The sequence below is a fragment of the Budorcas taxicolor genome, chromosome 11, assembly GCF_023091745.1.
Source record: "Budorcas taxicolor isolate Tak-1 chromosome 11, Takin1.1, whole genome shotgun sequence".
NCBI lineage: Eukaryota > Metazoa > Chordata > Mammalia > Artiodactyla > Bovidae > Budorcas > Budorcas taxicolor.
Window position 1 is genome coordinate 110,514,570 of NC_068920.1, and position 19,012 is coordinate 110,533,581.

General features: G+C 40.3%; 1 non-coding gene across 1 annotated transcript; it reads right to left on the reverse strand.

Moving 5' to 3' along the window:
* Positions 1-17,236: 17,236 nt before the first annotated feature.
* TRNAC-ACA (transfer RNA cysteine (anticodon ACA)) lies at positions 17,237-17,308 on the reverse strand. Its single transcript has one exon. It is a non-coding gene; the product is annotated as a tRNA-Cys (tRNA).
* Between the last annotated feature and the right edge of the window lie 1,704 nt (positions 17,309-19,012).

Below are 19,012 nucleotides of genomic sequence, written 5' to 3' on the forward strand. Positions count from 1 at the left end.
TTTCAGAAATAGATGGGGAAGATAAAGAAGATGGATTCAAGGAGCAATAAGAATGAACAGAAAATAAAACAGAGGCGAATGGTCCAAACAAAAATAGTTGAGACTTTTGGACTCTGTGGGAGAGGGCGAGGGTGGGATGATTTGGGAGAATGGCATTGAAACATGTATAATATCATATCTGAAATGAATAGCCAGTCCAGGTTCGATGCATGATACTGGATGCTTGGGGCTGGTGCACTGAGATGATCCAGGGGGATGGTATGGGGAGGGAGTAGGGAGGGGGATTCAGGATGGGGAACATGTGTATACCTGGGGTGGATTCATGTTGATGTATGGCAAAACCAATACAATATTGTAAAGTAATTAACCTCAAATTAGAATAAATAAATTCATTTAATAAAAAATTAAAAAAAATAGTTGAGAGAATCTAACTTCTACTAAGTAAAGAGGCATGCTACATAGGAAACAAATGTGTCAGAGATGAAACAAGGAAATAAGGAAAGAAAAGACATCAGTAACATAGATGAAGGATATGAAAGTGAAAGCCTCTCAGTCGTGTCTAGCTCTTTGCAACCCCGTGGACTATACAGTCCATGGAATTCTCCAGGCCAGAATACTGGAGTAAGTAGCCGTTCCCTTATCCAGGGGATCTTCCCAAACCAGAGAGTGAACTTCCACGTTACAGGCGGCTTCTTTACCAGCTGAGCCACCAGGGATGCCCAAGAATACTGGAGTGGGTAGCCTATCCCTTCTCCAGTGGATCTTTCTGACCCAGGAATCGAACCGGGGTCTCCTGCATTGCAGGCAGGTTCTTTACCAGCTGAGCTACCAGTGAAGTTGATGAAGAGTATAGAGGGAGTCAATAAGAACATGACCATCATATTATATTAAAAGTCTCTGCAGACTATTTATAAGACACAGAAATATGGTCAGAGTAGCTAAAAACTAGAGCAAGGAAAGCAGAAGAAAAGAGAAGCTGAGAGAGGGAATTCATCACAAATATCTAGGACCTAAATTAATTTAGAAACATGGTTAAATAATAATGGATATCAGGATATATAACACAAGTGTACTTTGAAAATCAAAGGCCACTTATGTAGCCTACAGGGTTTTCAGACATAAAGGATCGCATGCAATTATAGCATATGAAATAAAACCTAGAGCAAAATACATTTTATGTGTGTAAACTAGTGTTTCTCACTGTTGTTCAGAAGAATTACAGGCAGATAGAATTTGGTTTTAGTCTTCACAGGGTCCTGTTGTCCTGCTTTGAGCTGAACCTACTGAAATGCTATCTGTGGACTGATAGACACATCACTGAAGGAGAGGGGAAGGTGGGAATCCATGCCCTGTCAGCCAAACATGTATGGTGTGCACAATCAGGTCAAGTTTGCAAAGCTGCCAACCTCTCTCTCCTCAAGGTGAGATGTGTAATTTGGGTCTAATCCTTTGGTTGCTGCTGTCTTTGTTCCCTCCATTGGCCTGGAAGATGATATAGTACACAGGAGTCCTTACTGAATTCACCCAACAAGCCTTAAATGGTAGCCTTTACTGAACTGTCTTTACTGAACACTGAGATGTCTCTAATGAGGAGAGCTGTCTTTCAAAATAGGATGGCCTTGGAGATTATTACAGCCTTGCAAGGAGGCACCTGTGTTCTTATCTAAGCAGAATGTTGCATCCATACCTGATGAATCTGCTAACATGCCATCTTTATGAAGTTGCATGACAACACAAGTATATGTCCTGAGTGACCTGACCCTCAACCTAGGGGATTTTAAAAAAAATCAGTGATTCAGATCATGGGTCTCTTGATGAAAAGATTATTATTTATTTTGAGAATCATTATTCTAGTCTGTGTTTTCTCTTATATGTGCCTATCTATATTGTTGCTGTAGCATCTGTCTCCTGTGTAGCCAGAGAGCCGCCCAAGAAGCCACCTCCATGCTAATGAAACCCGTTGCTAACCTCTCATGGTACATTGTGGTAAGAGGTGGGAGAAGCATGTAAAATTGTATGAGCTGCTCACAAGGTGTCGGGTGTTAGATGAGGTCATCAAGAGGAAGTGACTGCCTAGCAAGCTAGACCTGGGGAATGGGAAACTCCTTATCCCATCCCCTCTCATTGGAATGCACATTTCATCCACAATTTCTATTATGGGATCCACTTCCAGGATACAACCTTGAGAGAGTAAGGTGTGCTTGTCAACATCTGGATGGTATAGGTGACTGAACCCCATTAAGACTTCTATACAGACTTTTGAGATTCTCATGGGTGGTGAAGCTCCAACACTTTGGCCACGTGATGCAAACAGCTGTCTCCTTAGAAGAGACCTTGTTGCTGGGAAAGATTGAAGGCAAAAGAAGGGGGTAGCAGAGGATGAGATGGTTGGATGATATCACTGATTCAATGGACATGAATTTGAGCAAATTCTAGGAGATAGTGGAGGACAGGGAAGCCTGGCGTGCTGTAGTCCATAGGGTTGCAAAGAGTCTGATATGACTTAGCAATTGAGAAAAGACAATATCTAAGGCAAGTTTCTTGTGTAAGTTCACTCACTTATGAAACCACCACCTGCCAGTCTGGAGTGGTCTGCTCTTTTCTTCGGTCTGCTCTCTCCTTTCTTTCCCTATATGGGGCCAGGGTCGAATTTCACCCAGGAATCTCCTGAAATTGCAAGTCAACATAAGTACTCAAAAAATTGTATCTTTCACTGATGTGTTGGGTAAGGCTATATTAGAATTGCGTCAGACATATACTAGGTGCTTCATGCATGCTTACTTAATTCTCCAATATGTGAGTAAAATTATTCTGGCATATAGTTTGGCCTATACTAGGTGCTTCACGCAGGCTTCTTTTCTATCCCTACGTGTGGGTGTGTGGTACTTGAGCAGGGTCAGTTATATATTAGGTGCTAATGCATGCATGCTTTCTCTTCCCTATGAGTAAGCAATGTTAGATTAGTGTCTGGCATGTATCCAGAGGCCAGTGCTTGGCTTGGCTTAACCTGTGTGTAAAATGTTTGAAAAAATTCTTTATTCTATATAACATAAAAGTTGAATGGAAAACTGACACACATAAGCAGTTAACACATGAATGCTCCCTTTCTTTTAATTTTGGGTTATATTGTATTAAAATAATGATTGACAATACCAGCTGCTCATTGCATGCCTGTTTTCTTCCCCTACGAGTGAGTAAATTGTACCAGAATAGTGCCTGACAAATATTAGGTACTTAATAACACCTGTATTATTGCATTGATTTGTAAGTGATGTTGCACTAGAAAAATACATGGCATGTACTTGGCACTTAACATATATTCATTTCCTTTCCTGGTGAGAAAGTAAACATTTACTAGAATAGTACTTGCAATATATCAGATATTCATTGCAGGCATGTTTCTTCTTCCTATTAGTGGATAAACTTATGCTAGAATAAACCACTGGACATTCTGATGGTTCCATGCATGACTGTTTCCTTCCCACTTGTGGGGGTAACACTGCAAGAATAAAGCTTGGCATAAGCATTGCACGCACGCTTGCTTGTTTCCCCCTTTACATGAGACATGTACTAGAAGAATACCTGGCTGCATCATGCTCATTTCCTTCTCATGTGTGTAAGTTTGCCTGTCATGTGCTAAGTGCTCAATGCATGTTTGTTTTCTGCTCACTCTGTGTGAGTAAAGTTGTGTGAGACCAGAATGTGCCATAGAGCAAGAGTTCAATCCCACTTATTCCTTTTGCCTATATGTGTGTATGTCATTGTACCAGAAGAGTACATGACATTCCGCAGGTGGGCATTTATGCTTCCTTCTCCTACCTGTGAGTACATTGGTACTGGAAGGGCAGCTGACATAGGTGCTCAGCGATGATCGCTCCTTTCCCCCTAAGAATTGTTCTTGGCATATACTCAGTCTTCAATTCAACCTTATTTTCTTTTCCTATGAGTGAGTAATGTTTTCTAGACCAGAACCCTATATGCACTAGACACTCAATGCAAGCTTGTATCTTGTCCCTTTGAATATGATTGTCCAGGAATAGTGCTTGGGATCAACCCTGAATATTCATTGCAAAGACTGATGCTGAAGCTGAATCTCCAGTACTTTGGTTACCAGATGCAAAGAGTCAATTCATTAGAAAAAGCCCTGATGTTGGGAAAGGTTGAGGGTAAGAGGAGAAGGGGATGACAGAGGAGGAGATGGTTGGATGGCATCACTGACTCAATGGACATGAGTTTAAGCAAACTCCAAGAGATAGTGAAGGACAGGGAAGCCTGGTGTGCTGCAGTCCATGGGATTGCAAAAAGTCAGACATGACTTAGCGACTGAGCAGCAACAAGTGCTTGGGATGTGCTAAGTACTCTTCCTGTTGCTATTGTTCAGTGGCTAACTCATATCCAACTCTTTGAGAACCCATGGACTACAGCATGCCAGGCTTTCCTGTTCCTCACTATCTCCCACTATCTTCACTGTCCTCCACTATCTCCAAAAGTTTGCTCAAGTTCATGTCCATTGAGTCAGTGATGCTATCTAACCACCTCAGTTAAATACTCTGTCTGCTCAGTTCCTACCCCTTAATTTGAGTAATCTTGAGTTAGAATAGTCCCAGGCATATATAAAAGATTCAGTGCATGCATATTTCCTTTAGCTTACATGAGAGCAAGCTTGTACTACAACAATACCTGTTGTGTACCAGGCACTAAAGAAAAAGATCTTTATGTCCTTCACTGATACATGGGTAACACTGTGCAGAATGCTGCTTGGCATATACTAAAGAGCTCAGTGCATGCTTACTAAGCTCTCATTGTGGGAATAATGGTGTTTATTCTAGCTTAAATTTTGGCATACGATAGTTACTCCAGGCAGGCTTATTTTCTTCCCCTAAGAGTGAGCACATTGTACCAAATAACAACAGGTATGTAATAGGCACTTGCATCAGTCACGGTTTTCCATAGAAAAAGAACCAGTACATATAGATATATATCTATATGTATACCTTATACACACATATGATATGCATCTATGTATATACACATGCTTGTTTCTATATATGTAATACACTGCATGCTAACTATATGCTACCTTCCTTCCATATATCTGGGAGTAATGAGGCACTTGAATATTGATTGTCTGGCATAGACCTGGACATTCATTTTCTTCCTATTTGTTGTTGTTTTTCAGTCATTGAGTCATATACAAAGTTGTACTAGAATTGTACCATTTATACACTAAGTTTTCTCTTTATCTGCTTGGGCTTCCCACATGGCACTCGTGGTAAAGAACCCATCTGCCAGTGCAGGAGATACAAGTGATGGAGGTTTAATCCCTGGGTCAGGAAGATCCCCTGGAGAAGGAAATGGTAGCCCTCTCCTGTATTCTTGCCTGGAGAATCCCATGGACAAAGGATCCGGCTGGCTACTGTCCATGGGGTCACAAAGTGTTGGACAATGACTGAAACGACTTAGCACACAGGCATGCAGACTAGGACATATCCTAAGGGCTCAGTCCATGCTGATTTCCTTTCCTCATGTGTGAGTTATGTTGCACTCAAACAGTACTTGAAATTACTAACAATGTCATGCATGATTTTCTTGTATCCTGAGTGTGAATAATGTCTTATTAGAGTAGTGTATGGTATGTGCCAGATACTTAATGGATGTAAAAGGTGAAAGTGAAAGTTAGTCACTCAGTCATGTCTGACTCTTTGCAGTCCCATGGACTGTAGTCTGCCCGGCTCTTCTGTCCATGGAATTCTCCAGGCAACAGTACTGGAGTGGGTTGCCCTTTCTTTAATGAATACTTGATGTCTACTCACATGAGCGATGTTTTTACTGGAAGATTGCCTGTGACATGAGGCTTCCCTGGTGGCTCAGTGGTAAAGAATCCATCTGTCAATACAGGAGACACATATTTGATCTCTGGGTTGGGAAGATGCCCTGGAGAAGGAAATGGCAACCTGCTCCAGTATTCTTGCCTGGAAAATCCCATGGACAGAGGAGCCTGGTGGGCCACAGTCCATGAGGTCGCAGAGTTGGACACAACTGAGAGACTGAGCTTGCATGCACTTGTCTGGTATATACAAGGTATCTAATGTGGGTTTATTTCATTCCATTTATGCTAGAATAACATTTGACTAGAATAATTCCTAGCATAATATAGTCAGTTGATGTATACGTCTTTCCTTATATTCAAGGTGCATGTAGTGTTGTGCAGAAGTAATCCTGGCATATAATTTTCACTTAATGTATGCTCATAGTATTTCACGATAAGAGTAATGATGTGTTTGCATACTGTCTAGCATATAATAGACACCAAGTGCATGAATGTTTGCCCATATATATGAGTGATGTTGTAATACAAAAGTATTTTGCCTAGGCTGGGGGCTCAGTGCATTTTTTTTCTTTCACATGATGTGTAATAATTTATTGTAATCATGCTTGACATATCATAGGTCCTTAATATCTGTTTATTTGTTTCTCTCTTTATATGGGGAATGTAGTACTAGAATTGTGTCTGGCATGAACAAGTTGTTCACTTACACTTGTTCTCTGCGGTCTCTATATGAATAATGTTGAGCTAGAATTGTGCTTTCATGTAGCACTATTTTCTCCATACATCCTTGTTTTCTTTAGTTATGTGTGTAATGTTGCATATAATAGGGTCTGGCACTTCCTAGGTGCCTATTATATCCTCATTTCATTCTTCAATGAATGAGTAAGTTTGTAATTAATAGCACCTTACATATACTAGCACTCAATGCATGCTCGCTTAATTCCACTATGTGTGAACAGTGCTATTCTTGAATAATTGCTGGCCTGTAATTACTAAATTATACAAGCTCATTTTCGTTTCTTGTCGATAAGTAATAATGTCATAGAATGTTTCCTGGATGATTTTATGTGATCAATTCATATTTCTGTTTTTTTTTTTTACTCATATGTGAATAATGTTCTAACGGAATAAAACTTGGCGTATATTAGGAGACACTGAATGCGTTTTTCTTTCTCCCTAGATGTGATTTATGCTGTACTAGAATAATACCTGTCTTGTGCAAGTGTTTCAATGTGCAATTGCTTTGCTCCTACTGTGTGTGAATAATATGGTACTAGGATATTCTCCAGGTACTATTCTGGTACAATCTTACTGTCAAATTGAGAAAGAAAATAAGCCTGTGTGTGAGTAAAATACTGGAATAGTGTCTGGCATATATTCAATACCAAGTGTGGTCCTGTTTCTTTCCACTAAGTGTGAGTAAGGTTGTGCTAGAAATAGGACCTGGCATACAGTAAGCACTCAATACATTTTGCTTCTTGTTCCCTATGTTTGAATTTGGTAAGTGCTTGACATAAACTAGATGCCCACCGCATTCATCCCCATCTGTGTGTGGATAAAACTGTAATAGAATAGTTTTGTACAACTATGGGGCTTCCCAGGTGGTGCTAGAAGTAAAGGACCCACTTGCTAATGCAAGAAGAGTAAGAGACTCAGGTTTGGTCCCTGGGTTGGGAGATCCCCTGGAGGAGAAAATAGCAACCCACTCCAGTATTCTTGCCTGGAAAATCCCATGGACAGAGAAGCCTGGAGGGCTACAGTCTATAGAGCTGCAAAAAGTTGGACACAACTGAAGCGACTTAGCATGCATGCATATAATACTATAGCTCCGTGCATCTTATTTTCTCTTGTATGTTTGAGTGATATTGTACTAGAATATTGCCTGGCAATACTAAATGCTTGTTTCCTTTTTCTGTATGTGAGGAAGATTGTACTAGGACAGGATCTGACAAATACTAGGCATTCACTATGCAGTTGTATTCTTCCATTTATTTGTGAGTGATGCTGTATTAATATATACAATAGAATATTACTCAGCCATAAAAAGGAATACATTTGAGTCAGTTCTAATGAAGTGGATGAACCTAGAGCCTATTGTACTTAGTGAAATAGTCAGCAAGAGAAAAGCAAATATTGTATACTAACACATATATATGGAATCTAGAAAGATGGTAATCTAGAATTATCTAGATTAAAGAATCTAGAAAGATCTAGAAAGATGAATGTATTTGTAGGGCAGCACTGGAGATCCAGACAGAGCCCAGACTTGTGGACACAGTTGGGGAGAGAGAGGGTGGGAGGAATTGAGAGAATAGCATGGAAACATATACATTGTGCTGTGCTGTGCTTAGTTGCTCAGTGATGTCCAACTCTTTGTGACCCCATGGACTGTAGCCTTCTAGGCTTCTCTGTCCATGGGGATTCTCCAGGCAAGAATACTGGAGTGGGTTGCCATGCTCTTCTCCAGGGGATCTTCCTAACCCAGGGATCTAACCCAGGACTCTCTCATTGCAGCTGGATTCTTTACCGTTTGAGCCACCAGAGAAGCCCAGGAATATTGGAGTGGGTATCCTATCCCTTTTCCAGGAATCTTCCCAACCTGGGAATTGAACTGGGGACTCCTGCATTTCAGCTGGATTCTTTACCAGCTGAGCTACCAGGGAAGCCCAACACGTACATTACCATATGTAAAGTAGATAGTCAATGGGAATTTGCTGTATGACTCAGGGAGCTCAAACCTGATGCTCTGTGACATGAGGGGTGGGGTGGGTTGGGAGGTGGGAGGGAGGTTCAGCAGACAATGGCGGGGGGAAGTGTATACTTGTGGCTGATTCTTGTTGATGTATGGCAGAGATCAACACAATATTGTGGAATAATTATTCTCAAATTAAAAATAAATAAATTAAAAATAATTGATATTTTCTGGCATACATTTGTCACTTAATGTATGCCTAATTCGTATCTTAAGGAAATTATGCTAGTATAGAACCTGGCATACTCTAGGCACCCAATAGATGCATGCTGACTTTTTCTATGTGTGAATAATTCTTTACTAAAATATTGCCTGGTTTATACTGGATATTCCATGTAAGCTAGGGTTTCCTTTTTCTCTGTGTTAGTACTCAAATAATACTCAATACTAGATTAGCATTTGCCACCTATTAGGAAATCAATGGATATTTACTTTGTTATGTCAATGTGTGAGTTGTATTACACCATAGTAGTGTCAGGCATATGCAACATTCTCCATTCATGACTGTTTCCTTCTCCACAATGTGAGCAAATTTGTACCAAAATATTACCAGCCCTATAGAAAGGTCAGTTCAGTCACTCAGTCATGTCAGACTCTTTGTGACCTCATGGACTGCAGCACACCAGGCTTCCCTGTCCATCCCCAACTCCCAGAACTTACTCAAACTCATGTCCATTGAGTCAATGATGCCATCCAAGTATCTCATCCTCTGTTGTCCCCTTCTTTTCCTGCCTTCAATCTTTCCCAGCATCAGGGTCTTTTCCAATGAGTCAGTTCTTCCCATCAAGTGGCCAAAGTATTGGAGCTTCAGCTTTGGCATCAGTCCCTCCAATGAATTTTCAAGACTGATTTCCTTTAGGATGGACTGGTTGGAACTCCTTGCAGTCCAAGGGACTCTCAAGAGTTTTCTCCAACATCACAGTTCAAAAGCATCAATTCTTTGGTACTTAGCTTTCTTTATAGTCCAACTCTCACATCCATACATGATTACTGGAAAAAAGATAGCTTTGACTAGATGGACATTTGTTGGCAAAATAATGTGTCTGCTTTTTTAATATGCTGTCTATGTTGGTCAGAGGTTTTCTTCCAAGGAGCAAATGTCTCCTTCAATCACCATCTGCAGTGATTTTGGAGCCCTTCAAAATAAAGTCTGTCACTGTTTCCATTGTTTCCACATCTATTTGCCATGAAGTGATGGGAGCAGATGCCATGATCTTAGTTTTCTGAATGTTGAGTTTTAAGCCAAATTTTTCACTCTCTTCTTTCACTTTCATCAAGAGGCTCTTTAGTTCTTTGCTTTCTGCCAAGAGGGTGGTGTCATCTGCATATCTGAAGTTATTGATACTTCTCCCAGCAATCTTGATTCCAGCTTGTGGTTCATCCAGCCCAGCATTTCACATGATGTACTCTGCATATCAGTTAAATAAACAGGGTGACAATATACAGTCATGATGTACTCCTTTCCCTATTTGGAATCAGTCTGTTCCATGTCCAGTTCTAGCTGTTGCTTCTTGATCAGCATATGGATTTCTCAGGAGGCAGATAAAGTGGTCTGGTGTTCCCATCTCTTTAAGAATTTTCCAGTTTGTTGTGATCCACACAGTCAATCAAAGACTTTAGTGTAGTCAATAAAGCAGAAGTAGATGTTTTTCTGAAACTCTTTTGCTCTTTCAATGATCCAACAGATGATGGCAATTTGATCTCTGGTTCCTCTGCCTTTTCTAAATTCAGCTTGAACCTCTGGAAGTTCACAGTTCACGTACTGTTGAAGCCTGGCTTGGAGGATTTTGAGCATTACTTTGCTAGCGTGTGAGATGAGTGCAATTGTGTGGTAGTTTGAACATTTTTTGGCATTGTCTTTCTTTGGGATTGGAATAAAAACTGACCTTTTCCAGTCCTGTGACCACTGAGGAATTTTCCAAATTTTCTGGTATATTGAGTGCAACACTTTCACAGCATCATCTTTTAGGATTTGAAATAGCTCAACTGAATTTCCATCACCTCCACTAGTTTTGTTCATAGTGATGCTTCCTAAGGTCCACTTAACTTCGTGTTCCTGGATATCTGGCTTTAGGTGAGTGATCTGGGTCATGAAGATCTTTTTTGTATAGTCTTTCTGTGTATTCTTGCCATCTCTTCTGAATATTTTCTGCTTCTGTTAGGTCCATTTCTGTCCTTTATTGTACCCATCTTTGTACGAAACGTTCCCTTGGTATCTCTAATTTCCTTGAAGAGATCTCTAGTCTTCCCATTCTATTGTTTTCCTCTATTTCTTTGCATTGATCATTACTTCTTTCACTGTATTGTGAGCCATGTTGAACTTCGTATAGTTGAGGCACTCTATGAAATATTGTTTCCTTCTTTGTGTATGTAGATAATGTACTAGAACAATGCCGGTTTATTTTTTGTACTCAGTACATGTTTGTGATCTTTGTCTTATATAAAAGTAATATTGTAATAGAGGTCAGACTGGCAGAAATGGGGCACATAAAGTATATTTACGACTTTTCTTCTAATAGCTGATAGTTATTTTAATAGCCTAGAGGTAGCACTAGAAGTGCCAGGAAAGCTCATCTTTCTCCTTTTAGTAAGAGTGTGTGCGAATACATCTTGCTTAAATCAATGTCTTGTTTCCTTCCCCCATCTGTGGGTAATGATGTGCTCGAACATGTGTTCCTTACATTTACTCGACGATCAAAGTATGATTTTATCTTCCATCTATGTGTAATACTGTGCCGGATTAGTTAGTGCCTGTCGCATAGTGAAAGCGAGCGTGTTAGTCACTCAGTCGTGTCTGACTCTTTGCGATCCCATGTTCTATATAGCTTGCCAGGCTCCATCCATTGGATTCCCCGGGCAAGAATACTGGAGTGGGTTGCCATTCCCTTCTCCAGGGGCCTGTGACATAGTAGATGCTCAGCAATGTTTGCTTCATTTTTTTTCCCCCAACAGTCAAGATTTTTTATTAAGGTATAATTTACATATAACATTTATTAGCTTCAGGTGTACAAGATAACGATTCAGTGTTTGTATATACTGCTATATGATCACCACAGTAAGTCTGGTTAACATCCGTTAGTACACATAGTTACCATTTTCAAATATATAGTCTGGTATTATTAACGGTGGTCTCCATATTGTACAAGATGATGTTTTTAAATTCTAAAACCGCTCATGCAATCTGCTTATTTTTTCAGTGGTTCAATTCTTTTATAAGTGAGTGATGTTTGCTAGAATAATTCTTGGCATACAGTAGGCATTTAATGCATGCAAGTTTCTTCTATGCAAGTTTTGTTTAGCTGAAACACTGCCTGGTATACATTAGGTGCTTCCTGCATTTTTATTTTCTCCCCTTCTTATTAAATTCATATTAGAAGAAGATCTCGCAAACACTAAGCGCTTAATGCATTGTTTTTCCTTCCCCCCTTTACATGAGTAATGGTGGGTAATCATAATGCCTGGCATTAACAAGTTAGTAAATGTAGTCTCCTTTCTTTCCTTTATGTGAGGATAATATTTCTTGGAAGAGTGCCTGTCACATATTTGGCCTTAATACCTAGTTGACCCTTTCTACAATATAAGACTTATGCTAAGATAGTGTCAGGTTATGTACTGTGGTCTCTTTGTGTGTCCATTTTCTGTGTATGAGTAATGGCATACTAGATAGAACAGTGCCTGTTATACTAGGTAATTCAGGCATGCATGTTTTCTCCCCCATATGGTAATAAGATTATACTGAAAAGTGCTTGCCATATATTATATTGGATGATTGATTCATGCTTGTTTCCTTTCCTCTATATGTGAGTAACATTGTAGTGGACTATGTGCCAATGTGCTAGGTACTCAATGTAATCTTCCTTTCTTCCTCTTAATTAAGAGTAACATTAAACCAGAGTAGTGTGTTACTCTACTAAGCTCTGAATGCAAGCTCATTCCCTTCCCTTATGTGTGAGCAACATTATAAAATAGTGCAGGGGCATGCCCTGGGCTGTGAATGCACATTTCTTTTCTTCCCTACATATGAAAAGTGAAAGTGAAGTTGCTCAGTCTTGTCTGACTCTGTGACCCCATAGACTGTAGCCTACCTGGCTCCTCCATCCATGGGATTTTCCAGGCAAGAATACTGGAGTGGGTTGCCATTTCTTCTCCAGGGGATCTTCCTGACCCAGGGATCGAACCCCTTCTGCTGCATTGCAGGCAGACTCTTTACCCTCTGAGCCACCAGAGAAGCCCCTCCCTATGTATAAGTGTGTAATAGAATAGAACCTAACACATTGGGTTTCCCAGGTAGTGCTAGCAGTAAAGAACGTACCTACCAGTGCAGGAGATTTAAGAGACTTGGGTTTAATCCCTGGGTTGGGAAAATCCCCTGGAAGAAGGCATGGCAACTCACTCCAGTTTTCTTGCCTGGAGCATCCCATGGACAGAGAAGTCGTATATATACGTCTGGATAGGTATAGTCCATAGGGTCGCAAAGAGTTGGACATGACTGAAGAGGCTTAGCATGCATGCATGCACCTGACATATAGGAGGCAATTAATGTGACTTCCATCTTTCTTCCTTTGTGTGAATAATGTTATACTATAATGATGTCTAGCATGTACTAGATGCTTGATACAGTCTTATTCCCCTCCCCACCTTTTCCTTGTATGTATGTGATTTTCACTAGATTGGTGTTTGCTGTGTGTAAAACTCATGCTCCTTCCCTTACCTATGTGCTAGTAAATATGTACTAGAATAGATCCTGGCACACACCAGGTGCCACATTCACTGTCACCTCCTCTCTCTGAGTGAGTAACTGTTATTAGAACTGAGCCTTGGGCATCATAGCTGTTGGATCTTGCTTCTTCCCACTCTATGTGAGTACTGCAGTAATAGAATATTTGGAGCATATAAGATTTAATGTATGCATGTTTGTTTCTCCCATGGGTGAGTAATGTTTAAACAGAAATTGTACCTGGCACATACCAGAAAATCAGTGCCTGCCTGTCTCCTCCATTCCATGTGTCAGGAATTTTGTACTAGCATAACGCCAGGCATGTATTAGCTGCTCTACTCTCCTGTAGGGAATTTTAGAAGAGCGTCTGGAATTTATTAGGCATTTAAAGCATGCTCACTCATTTCCATGCATGTGTGGATAATTATTATACTAGAAATTATCCTGGCATGTACCGAAACTTTCTTTCCCTTGAGAGAATAATGTTATATTGGAAGAGTACCTGGCATGTACCAGGTATTCAAGCATGAGAGCTTCTTTCATTGTGTTAACAAGAAGGTGTGGTACTGTGTTTCCTGGTTTATGTTGAAACATTCTGTTTGGTATATGTGATATGTAGTTAGGGATGTGTATGTGAGGCCCTGTGTTTGGTGGTATGGATTGTGTCATACTGTGATGAGTGATGTATGTGAAGTGTGTGTTAGTGGTGTGTGGTGTATGCAATGGTGGCTTAGTGATGTGTGTGAGATACTGTGTGTAGTTTACCTTGTGCGATACTGTGCTTAATATTGTGTATGTAGCACACTGTGTTAACAATGTGTGTATGAGACACTGCACAGTGGAGTGTGATGTATGGGAGTGTGTCTCATGATAAGTTTGGGTCACTGTTTTTAAAGTTGTTATCAGTCGTGTTAATGACTGGTGTGTGAAGCTGTATTTAGTGATGCATGTAGTTTGGTCATGTGTGTGTGTAGTTAATGGTATTTGGTTTATATGATGATGTTTAATGATAAGTTTGAGTCACTGTGTTTAGTGAAGTGTGTAACAGACACTGCATTTGCTTTTCTGCAGTGTGTATGTGACACTGGGTTTAGTGATATATATGTGAAGAAATGTGTTATCAAATGTGTGTGAGATATATTTTTTATTGATATGTGGCTGGAGTAATACTATTATGAGTAATTATGAGACTACATGGTATTGGTGTGATCACATACAACGTGCAAGGCATCACTTTAGTAAAGTGTGAAATGCTAATAAAATATTTTAATTGGTAATTTTTAAGTGATATGTGTGTGTGTGTGTGTGTGTGAATCTCTGAGTTTAATGATGTGTGATGTGTGTAGATTCTGTGAAGACCCTGTGTACAGACACTGGGTTTAGTGTTGTGCTGTGTTAGTGGTACTATTTCTAATGATGTGTGTTTGAGATATTGTGTTTATTAAGGTTTGTGTGAGACACTTTGTTTAATCATGTATGTGCGTCACAGTGCTTGTAGTTTGATGTGTGTGTGTCATATGTATTTAATAATTTGTGTGTGAGACACCATGCTCAGGGTGTGTTGTTTGTGATCAGGTGTTTAGTGATGCTTGTGTAAGGCCCAGTGTTAGACCCTGGGTTAATGGTATGTTGTGTGTGTGTCTTAACAATTTTAGTGAAACAAATGTGAGACGTTGTGCCTGCTTGTGTGTATGTCTGAGGCACAGTGTTAGTGGCAGTTTTTGTTGGTGATAATGTGTTTAACGATATGTGTGAGAGGCACAGTGTTTGTTTAGATGTGTTAAAAACATGCACTTAACACTATTAAACTCAGGATATCAACATATGTTACTAAACAAACTTAAACATGTACCATTCAGTGCTAAACACAGTATTTCACACATATGTGACAATATGTGGTAACACGTGTCACATATATAACGAAGCTCTAATAGGGAAGGACAAATCTGGCTCCATATTAGATCTATTTCTTTTACTTTAAACTTTGTATTCTATTGCTTTTGCTTTGAGTTAAGAGTGTTGCCTTTAGCTTGAAACATATGAATACTGCATTCTCAAGGCTCTGAACTGTAAGGGTATAATGCTTTTCCATTTATATATAGAGAAAAAAAAGTTGTAGAACAGAGAATAACATTTGTCTTGCTGGAGATTTACAGGAACATTCTAACCTGACCTACATGGACAGTTGTAAGAATAATGGATTCTGTCACCAAGAAATTTGCAACAACCAAATTGTGCCCCTCCATCATCTCACTTTTAAAAACACTTTGCTGAATCCCTTTGGGGAGTTTGGGGTCTTAGGAGGGTATGAGACAAGAGATCTCCTTGAATGGCCCTGCAATAAAACTTTCTCTGCTCCAAAATCTAATGCTTTGACATTGTTTGGCCTCACTGTGTGTCAGGCAAACGAACTTGTCTTCAGTTACAAAATGAGGTGATCTGTGTACCAAGATTTGTTAAACATCCTGGTTCATACTTATGTCATTATGTATAGTAACAAACACACACAAACACACTCAAGCCACTGTGAAGCAGAGGTTTTCAACATAGTTCACATATATCACCAACCAAAATACTACAGTGTAACATACTGCCAAGGCCATACTTCACTAAAGAAGTAAAAATAGCTCTTCAGCTAAGTAGATACATACTCATATATGTATCACCTTGTGTAGTAACACACACATGAACTATTAAACAGAATTTAAATAAGTATCACTAAAAGAGGTGTAAGTACCATGCACTGCTAAATTAAATGGTGCACACATGCATCTCTGTACCAGTAACTCACATTCTGTACTATGCTTAGTTGCTCAGTCATGTCCGACTCTTTGCAACCCCATGGACTGTAGTCCACCAGACTCCTCTGTCCGTAGGATTCTCCAGGCAAGAATACTGGAGTGAATTGCCTTACCTCCTCCAGAGGATATTCCCAACCCAGGGATCGAACCCAGATCTTTTGCATTGTAGGCAGATTCTTTACTAGCTGAGCCACCAGGGAAGCCCAAGAATACTGGAGTGGTAGCCCAACCCTTCTCCAGGGGCTCTTCCTGACCCAGGAATCAAGCCAGGGTCTCCTGTACTGCAGGCAGATTCTTTACCAGCTAAGCTACCAGGGAAGCCCACCAGTAATTCATACACTAACACTATTAAACTGAGTTTCAACATGAATCACTGACAAAGTACTTCACACAGACCACTAAACCCCATGCCTCCCTCAAGTATCACTATACATGGTGACCTAGCCCTAGTAACACAATATGTCACAATACAAGACTAAATGGTTAGTGTACATACCACGCACAGCTGAGCCCAGTGTTTTTGACATATATCATGAAACACAGTGCCACACACAACTGAACACAGTGTCACATGTCATTAAACACTGTACCATACACACCTTGTGCACCACTAAACAAACTTTATATCACTAAACAAACACAAGCTCCTGATATGTAACCCTAAACACAGTGGCACACCCACCAAGCACAACTAAACGTAGTTCCTCAAACATGTATCACCAGAGTAGCCCATGCACCAGACTTCAGTAAGTATGATGTCTCACAAGTGTGTCACCAACATAGTAACACTCACCATAGGCAACACTAAGCACTGTGTTTCACACATGTCAGTAAGCATAGTAGCGCACACTCAACCCTGGACCCAGTGTCACATGTATGTGTCTTACACTTATATTAATGCAAAGAGTTCCAAAAATATCACAAAGCTTTAAATATAGTTCATACACTATAACTTTTTTTTTTTCTTCAAATACATACCACTAAGTGGAAGGAGTGAAGTGAAGTGAAGTGAAGTCACTCAGTCGTGTCCAACTCTTTGCGACCCCATGGACTGTAGCCTACCAGGCTCCTCTTGTCCATGGGATTTTCCAGGCAATAGTCCTGGAGTGGATTGCCATTTCCTTCTCCAGGGGATCTTCCCAACCCAGGGATCGAACCTGGGTCTCCCGTATTGTAGACAGACGCTTTACCATCTGAGCCACCAGGGAAGTCCAAGTGCAAGAAGAAAAGTATTTTTCACTCAGTTGCGTCCGGTTCTGCAACTGCACGGACTTTAACCTGCCAGGCTCCTCTGTCCATGGGATTCTCCAGGCAAGAATATTGGAGTGGATTTACATGCCCTTCCCCAGGGGAACTTCCTGACCAAGGGATCGAACTTGAGTTTCCCGTTTTGCAGACAGATTTACACTGTCTCATACACCGCATACCTTTAAGCTCTATGTTTCATATCCACATATTAGTAATAAAAACTCTTGCTACACACACCACTAAATGCATTATCACACATCCCATATAACACAAACCAAGTATTTCACACAGAAATAATTGAACATAATCTAATACACATCACATTAAACACAATGTAACACACATATGTCTCTAAGTACAACAAAAACATCCACAGACTGCTGACAATATCTCACTCATAGATCAGTAAACACAAAAGCATCACATCAGGCGCCACCAAAAAAATATCTTCTGCAGATACTACTAAACAAAATGGTACACGTACCTTTCATCTGGATATAGCGTCTCACACATACATCACCAAACAGAGTAGTGCGCACCCTGGTGGTGGTTTAATCCCTAAGTCGTGTCCGACTGGAGAACGCATGGACCGTAGCCCATCAGGTTCCTCTGACCGTGGGATTTCCCAGGCAAGAATACTGGAGTAGGTTGCTATTTGCTCTTTCAGGGGATCTTCCTGACCAGGGATCAAAGCCTGTCTCTTGCATTGCAGGCAGTCTCCTGAACTGCTGAGCCACTAGGGAAGCCCGTCCACGTCTAGCTACCACTGTGATCGCTAACACATGTAACGCTAAACAGAGTAGCAAATATACAAGCAGCTTGAAACATAGTGTCTTACACATGTATCACTGAATGTAATAGCACACACACAACACTGAACTCAAATCCCTGCCCATGATTTACTGTGTGAAGTGGCACAGCATGAAGTATCTCAGACAATATTACGAAGCACAGTAGGAAACACACCTGGAATCCCTAAATGTGAATGTCTCTCACATATATCACTAAACAAAGTACAAGCACCCAGGCACTGTTAAACGTAGTGCTTCACACAATTCTCTCAGCACAGTAACCAGGCTATTTCCATGGTATTTTGCTCCTATATAACCAAGCTAATAACTCACACACCAGGCACCACTAAACATGGTCTCACATGTGTATCATTAAAACACTAGCACAGACATTAAGTGCTATTAACACAGTAGCTCACAAATATATCACTAACTAACGTATTATGCAAACAGGCACTCTAAATAATATTTTGCACACATATATCACTAAACACAGGAACGTACATTTCTCTGAAGAGACTACCACTCACACCAGGCAGGACTGAATAGACTGCCTCACACATACTATGTGTCGCTGTCACAGCAGCATCTGTACCACTGAGCCGTGGTTTCAGACATACATAACTAAACAGATTAACATACCTCTATTTATATGGGGAAACAAGGTTAACAGAGACAGACTTTATTTTCTTGGGCTCCAAAATCAGGAACTGCAGACAGTGATAGAGTGTTACTTTGAAACAGTGTAAGATAGCAGGTGGGAAAAAAATAAATTGCCATTCAAATTAGTGACATTAGAAACTGGAGTGTTGGTACCAAGAAATTCACACACAGTAGATCAGTTTGATGATGAAAAAGGCAGATGGTTTATGG